Source organism: Rhinopithecus roxellana, chromosome 18 (assembly GCF_007565055.1).
Source record: "Rhinopithecus roxellana isolate Shanxi Qingling chromosome 18, ASM756505v1, whole genome shotgun sequence".
Lineage (NCBI taxonomy): Eukaryota > Metazoa > Chordata > Mammalia > Primates > Cercopithecidae > Rhinopithecus > Rhinopithecus roxellana.
This window is the reverse complement of record NC_044566.1, coordinates 87551847-87559416: the sequence shown is the minus strand read 5'-3', so window position 1 is coordinate 87559416 and position 7570 is coordinate 87551847. Positions and strand designations below refer to the sequence as shown.

The following is a 7570-nucleotide window of genomic DNA, read 5'->3' as shown; positions in this document are numbered from 1 at the left end:
ACACACCTGTAATCCCAGCTACTCTGAAAGCTGAGGCAGTAGAATCTCTTGAACCCGAAAGCTGAGTTTGCAAGATCGTGTCAGTGCACTCCAGCCTGGGTGACAGAGAAACTCAGTCTCAAAAAAAAAAAAAAAAAAAAAAAAGGAAAAGAAAAAAGAGTCAGCATAATGCAGACTTCAAGGCCCTTGGGTTGGCTTTTACCTACATCCTAGTATCATCTCAGATACCCTTTTCACCGCATATTTTATCCCGCCTCAGGACCACCATTTGTGTTGATCTCTGTTCCTCTAATGTTGGCTTTCCTCTTGATCTAATCTAATACTTTCGGTTCCCAGAAAAAAGTGCTATGGCCACCAGATTAATAAAATCCTTTAGTTATTTGCGATTATATCACCAAATCCATCTTCTAAAACTATTACACTTCTATATAATTTCTCTCTTTCCTTTTAAACTAGTTTAATAAACTACACAGAGATAGAAGTTGTTAGGTCTTGCTGTGGTTTGAATATTCTCTATAACTCATGCTGAGATCCATTTGTAGTTCAGAAATATGACTGTTGTCTTTTCATGCTCATATGAGATCTGGCTCCCTAAATCCTTGCTATGATATCAGTATATTACCTATCTGGTGTGAAAAAGAAAAGACAAAAGGAAATAAAACTTGGACACCACAGAGAGTTCCCACCAGTAAGAAGGCTCTCACCAGATCCAGCCCCTCATTCTTAGAATTCTCAGTCTCCAAAACTGTAAGAAATTAATTCCTTTTTAAATAAATTACCCAGTTTCCAGGATTGTTTTAACAAGCAACAGAAAAGGGATGAAGACTGAACTGTCTCCTGATGTAGATATTGGAGCCAAAACTTTATACTCATTACTTAATTAGAGGATTTTCACAGGGTAAATATTCAAGGGAGGCAGGGCTGAATTCTACATCAGAAGATAATATCTCAGAAGAATAGATGTTAATTTTTATTCTCCCCTAGGAACTATAAGGTACACAGGCTGTGATGCAGGCTTGACCAGTCAGACTTTGCTACCAAGGATTCTAAATCTAGAGACAGTGCCAACAAAAAGAGTGTCAGCAAGGCTAGCCATGGACTCTATTGTCAAGCAGCTTTGTGACAGTGACAATGACAATGGCAGTTCTATTGCAGCAGTGTCCTGAGTTGACAGTTCCTGTGATGTGTTATTGGCTAAAGTTTTAAATACTAAGAATCTTAAGGTTCATCTCATTGTTAAGCTTGGATCATCAGCTTTACTAAAGATTCTCTGAGCTATACAATTTACTTCCCTGAGTGCTATTGATGAAAAGCTCTTTTACTGTAAAATATAGTACAGAGAAATATTAAAACATATGATCAACTTAATAAATTGTTATATGTTCAACTAGTAACTACCACTTTTATCAATAAATAGTCTTTCCAGACATTATTGAACCTCTCAACATGCCTGATCTCAATCAAAACCTCACAGCCCTGTGGTGATCACTGTCCATATTTAATGGTAATCATGCTCTGCTTTATTTTACAGTTTATACAACTCAAGAAGTATTCTTAAATACTAGGTTTGATTTTAACTTTTTGGGAGCATGGTTATAGACCTTAAGTCTTTGTTATTATAGGTCCCATCCATAAATTATTATTTTCCTGCAATCTTATATTGCACAATATAACTGGGCCATTTTACTTGCAAAGTATTTAAGATTCTATAATTTTCACATATTTCCAAGAAATATTTTAACATATTTCTCTGCCCTCTGTATTTTCTATCAATTGATTGCTTAATATTGCTCAATACTTAAATATGTAGCTAATCCTTAAACAAATAAATATATATCTAGCTATATAAATATATCAATCTATATAAATATATAAATAGATATAGGGATTTTATATATAAAAATTTATCTATCTATACATGAATCTGTACTAGTTTTATATAGATAAACATAAATCTTTTCTTCAACTTTTGGCAAGACTCTTCATTACATTCCTCAAGGAAAAGGTGTATTGTGTCCGGTTGCCACTTTTGGTGATGTTATCTACTGATTGTGCTTATTGCCTAGATATATTAATTAGTGACATTTTTATTATATCATTTCTCCTTTTTTATTAGTAAAATGTTTTATATGAGTGAAATTTTTTTTATCTGATGTTTTCTGTCTCAGAGAAGTTTGCACAGGACTAATAGGCTAAAAGATTGATTTTTTTGCTCTTTTTTATTTATTTTAAAAAGTGACTTATTTCTTTATGACCCTCCAAATTTGGCTAATTTGTTGAAAAGTTTCGATTAAGTTTATTTTTTAGTATTTGAATTCACAGTTATACAAAATATATTTGAAGTGTTTTCATCCATTGTTATTTTTATTGAGGCAGAAATGTTCCTATCTCTCCAGTGGGTGGCTCCTATGTCTTCTGAGTTCTTTTGACATATCCTGTTGCAGTCCCTGATAGTTGCTAAAATGTTTCAGACACTTCCTACACATTTTCCATCCCAGATCGGGAATGAGACATTTCTAGTTCTGGTTTGTGTATATGTGGCAGGGGCAGGGGTGTGAGGAAGGGTATTTCAAGACCAGAATTTGGTCAATATGAATGTGCATTATTAACTGGGTGTGCTGTTATTTCTACATCTTTCCAGTTGACAGAGCTAGAGTGAACAAGTGGACTGAAGTGTGGATGGATGGCTAGATTAGTAGAAAGTCAGATAAGACCGGGTGCGGTGGCTCACGCCTTTAATCTCAGCACTTTGGGAGGCCGAGGCGGGAGGATCACGAGGTTAGGCGATCGAGACCATCCTGGCTAACACGGTGAAACCCCGTCTCTATTAAAAACACAAAAAAATTAGCCGGGCTTGGTGTCAGTCGCCTGTAGTCCCAGCTACTTGGGAGGCTGCCTGAACCCTGGAGGTGGAGGTTGCAGTGAGCCGAGATCGCCTCACTGCACTCCAGCCTGGGCGACAGAGCGAGACTAAGTCAAGAAAGAAAAGAAAAGAAAAGAAAGAAAGAAAAAAAGAAAGAAAAAGAAAGAAAGAAAGAAAGAAAGAAAGAAGAAAGAAAGAAAGAAGAAGAAAGAAAGAAAGAGAAGAAAGAAAGAAAGAAAGAAAGAAAGAAAGAAGAAAGAAAGAAGAAAGAAGCAAGGAAAGGAAGAAGAAGGAAGAAAGGAAGAAAGGAAGGAAAGAAGTAACGAAGGAAGGCAGAAGTACGGATAAATAAGTTCAGGGGAGAGACGGCGAAGTACTTAAGTATTACGGCACGGCAAGAAGAATGAGTACGGACGACGGAGGGAGGGAGGAAGAGAAAGAGAGAAGAGAAGGAAAGATAAGACAGCAAGAGAAGAAGAAGAGAGCAAAGGAAGAAAGGAAGGCAAGTAGTATGCCCTCTGTGAATTCATAGCGTTGTGTCTGATTTAAATTCTTTAAATTCAAGACTAAGATGTATATATTATCTCTGCTAAATTTTTGTCTTCTTTTTTTCCACAATAAATGCGTATGTTTTGAAGAATATCAGAAGTGGTAGAATTGGACTATTTATTATATAATATATTTTATATGTATATAAAAATAAAAGACAGTATTTATATTGATGTTTATGCTGATTGTTGTGGTTGTGTGCAATTCATGGCCTAGTTAATACATAAGAAAGAGCTCATGGAGAAAGCAATTTCTTAGCTCTCGAAGTATTATAACTGTTAGTGGCTTCTATATTTGGAGTAAATTTGGCTGGATATAATACCATTACTTACTTTTCCTTTGTATTATAACAGTTTGTGGCTTTTATATTTGAGAGTAAATTTAGCTAGACATAATACCATTATCTTACTTTGCCTTTGCTTACTTTTCTTTATGGGAGTATCACTAACATGTTAGTTCATTTAGTTCTGGAATTAAACATGCTCTTGAGTTTGATGATAACTTCATTTTGTTTTCCTTATAAATAACTTCGTGTTTTTGTTGGAGTGCCAAAGAGATTTTTCTATTTTTTTAAAATCTGACTTTTCTTAAGAAGCAAATTTTATTTACTTATTTTTTCTATTACTCCAATAAATAATTTCTTCTAATTTTATTTTTTGTTCTTATTTATATTTGCATATAATATTTACTTGACCATAATCAATATAGTCACAATTTTGTTTTCATCTTATTCATTTGACACCATTTTCACACATTTTCTCTTGTGGCTACATATTTTCCACTATAATTTTAACATCTGCATAATAATCCATTAAGGTGTTATTTGATATACCATAACACCACCTCTCTATGTCAAATATTTTTATCTATTCCCTTTTCTTCATATTATAGGTTAAGTCATTCAGTGTTTTTAAAATTAGTAAATTGAGAAAAATTCAATCATTTGGCCTATCCTTCCTATAAAAACTCTTCAGAAGTATAAAACATATTAGAGAAAATTTTTATTTGTATACTTATTTCAACTTATTTCAGCATGTTTACTGGAATTGAGACCTAGTTTTCTTCTAATCTACAGCTCTAACAGCATAATCCATAAAGCAGAATTCCATGACTAAAACATGCCTTTTGCTGTTTTCCTTTGAGTTCTAATTCAAAGAGATAAGCTGTTTGGTCTGTTTTATTGACTTTCAAGTTTATCGTTATAGTCAAAACATTCTTCTTCAGAGAAGCAAAGACTAATTCTAAAACGGAATTTACAGTGAAATCATATCTATTTATCTACATATATCTGAACCTTTGACATTATCTTCCATTAGAAATTGCACCGATTGATCATCAAAAGGAAGAAGAAACAGATTTTTGAAAATACATTAATGGTTCTTGAAAATGTTCTAATCAGCAAAGGCATCAGTACTGGGAAGAATTCTAAGAAGGTAACTATTAGTTTTCTATTTATGTCTAATAAATTAACCTAGAATAACAGCTTAAAGCATACATCTCACAATTTCTTAGTGGAGTGGTTCTGACTCAGGGACTCTAATGACGTTGTAATTAGGATGTCAACTAAGGCTGCAGATACCTGAAGGCTGCACCCAGGACTGGTGGATGAGCTTCCACAATAGCTCACACACATGACTGTTGGGTGGAGGCCTCAGTTCTTCATCACATAGTACTCTCCTGACACAGCAGCTGGTTTCCCTGAGTAAGTAATCCAGACCTAGACTCCTAAGTTGTACTCTCACGCTTTTGATTTTTCTTTTTTGTCTACTCCTTAGAACCAAGTCACTGAGACTCCACCCCTTTAAAGGAGGAGAACCAAAGAATTTGAGGCCATATTTTAAAGCCATCATAGTAACTGCTAAACCATCAGAGAATAATGAGCAAAATACAGAGATTTTATAGCCACACAGAACATCTCAAATTCTGGCTTTGCTGATTATTATCAATTAAACATTGAGCAGATCCATTGGTGCAACATCCTTGGCATCTTTATTATTGTTAAGCTAGAGATTATTTACTATCTGCCTACCTCACTGGATTATTATAAGACTCGAAGAAGATCATGTAAAATGGTGGTTTTGAGAAACTAATATTTATTAATCTTGAATTAAACATGTACTTGTGTAAGTTTTTAGCTCATTGAGGCTAAAATGTATCTATGGATGAAAAATATAAAATCATTAAACAAGTAAGTAGATTTATATTGAATGACTACGCAATCAATGACAAAATCACTGTAGCATAGATTTTTTCTAGGTAATAAGGCAGGAATGTTCTATATCTATTTCCTGCTTTTTCACGTATACTAATATGTAATTTCCAAACAACACATTTGGAAATGTGTTATAAAATTTTTATAAAAAGTTATAAAATGGCTTTCATAACTTCCATACTTGAAGATAGTTTCCACTCATATTAAAAAGAAACAAAAAGCTACATACATTTTAGGTTTCAAAGGTAAATCTTATTTCATAATGGTTTTCTAATTTTCATCATTATAAATAGAAAATATAAATGTTATTACTAAAAATGTCTATAAATGTAATAAATAAAATTTATTTGACCTCAACACATAAAAACATTTTTGTTTTTATATCTATTTTACATAAGAAATCTTAATCGTTGTATTGACATAAGTGGTTCAGTTATTGTACATCATGTATAAGCCAGTGCATGAAACTTAAATTTACTCTCAATTAAGAAATATATACCTAATATGGTTAAGATAAATAACTTTTTCATTGGAAAATTTGCGTACTTATAATTAAGTTTTCTGTGATTGAGTAGAATTAGAGAAGAGAAATTTCAAATAAAAATTAAATTAGGGACATTTCCTCTCAGGGGTGTAGAGAACAAGAAAGGGCATTTACCCTGTGTTTAATTCAATAACTATAACAAAAATAGCTTTATAATCCTCTGTGGTGGACTGTTTGTTATTTTTTTCACGTACTTTTTGTTGTATTGTTTATTTACTTATTATTTAATTTTGTGAATTATTTATATTTACATCGCAGGTGGACAAACTATCATGCATAAGCCAAATCCAGCACACCACCTGTTTCTGTATCTAAAGTTTAATCGGAAACAGCTAAGCTCACTCATATTTATGTTGTCTAAAGCTGCCTTCATGCTGCAATAACAGAACTGAGGAGACTCCACAGAGACTGTAGGATCTGCAAACTAAAATATTTGCTATTTGGCTATTTAAGGTTTATCGACCCTTGCTCTACATGCAAGTCTTTTTTCAAATTATAATATGCAAATGGAATCTCTCAGTCTGTTGGTGCTTTTTTTTTCATTCTATTCTTAGTATCTTTTCATAAGGAGAATTTGAAATTTTGATTAAATTCAATTTATTACTTTATTTTATAAATTATGCTTTTGGTATCTTATCTAAGAAAGCTTTGTCTAACTTCAAAGCAAAAATACTTAATTTTGCACTGAAATTTTATACATTTAGTTTCTACATATAAGTCTACAAGAACAAACTTCAACATTTTTTGCAGATAAGTATCAAATTGTCCAGCAACATTTCTTTAAAAGTCTGTTATTTATCCCCTGAATTGCTTTTAAATTTTTGTCAAAAATCAGTGGGTTTATATCTGTAGTTTCTCTATTTTGACACATTAATCAGCATATCTTTCTTTATGTGTAGACCATACTGTCCTGATAAATGTATTTTTTTTATTATACTTTATGTTCTAGGGTACAATTTAAATGTATTTTTTATAATAAGCCTTCAAATAAATTAGTATAGGTCATCAAACATTGTTGTTTTTCTCAAAAAGCTGTTTTGGCTCTCCTAAATACTTTCCATTTCGATATGAAATGGAAAATATAAGAGCATTGTTCATCTCTTCCTAATTTATTTAATTTATTAATACTTTGAAATAACTACTAGGGAGGCTGAGGCAGGAGAATCGCTTGAACCCAGGAGGTGGAGGTTGCAGTGAGTCGAGATCGCACCACTGCACTCCAGCCTGGTGACAGAGTGAGACTCCGTCTCAAAAAATATATATATATTGATGAAAGATTACAGAAGGTTTTCGTACACTCTTCACAAAGATTCTCCTACTGCTTACACTGTACCCAACATGGTCCATTTATAAATGTTTAAAAACATTAACATTGGTAAAATACTATTAACTATTAACTTCA

General features: G+C 32.7%; 1 non-coding gene across 1 annotated transcript; it reads left to right on the top strand.

Annotated features, from left to right (window-relative positions):
• Positions 1-530: 530 nt before the first annotated feature.
• On the top strand, positions 531-632 carry LOC115894664. Its single transcript, XR_004054804.1, has one exon. It is a non-coding gene; the product is annotated as a small nucleolar RNA U13 (small nucleolar RNA).
• Positions 633-7570: the final 6938 nt, after the last annotated feature.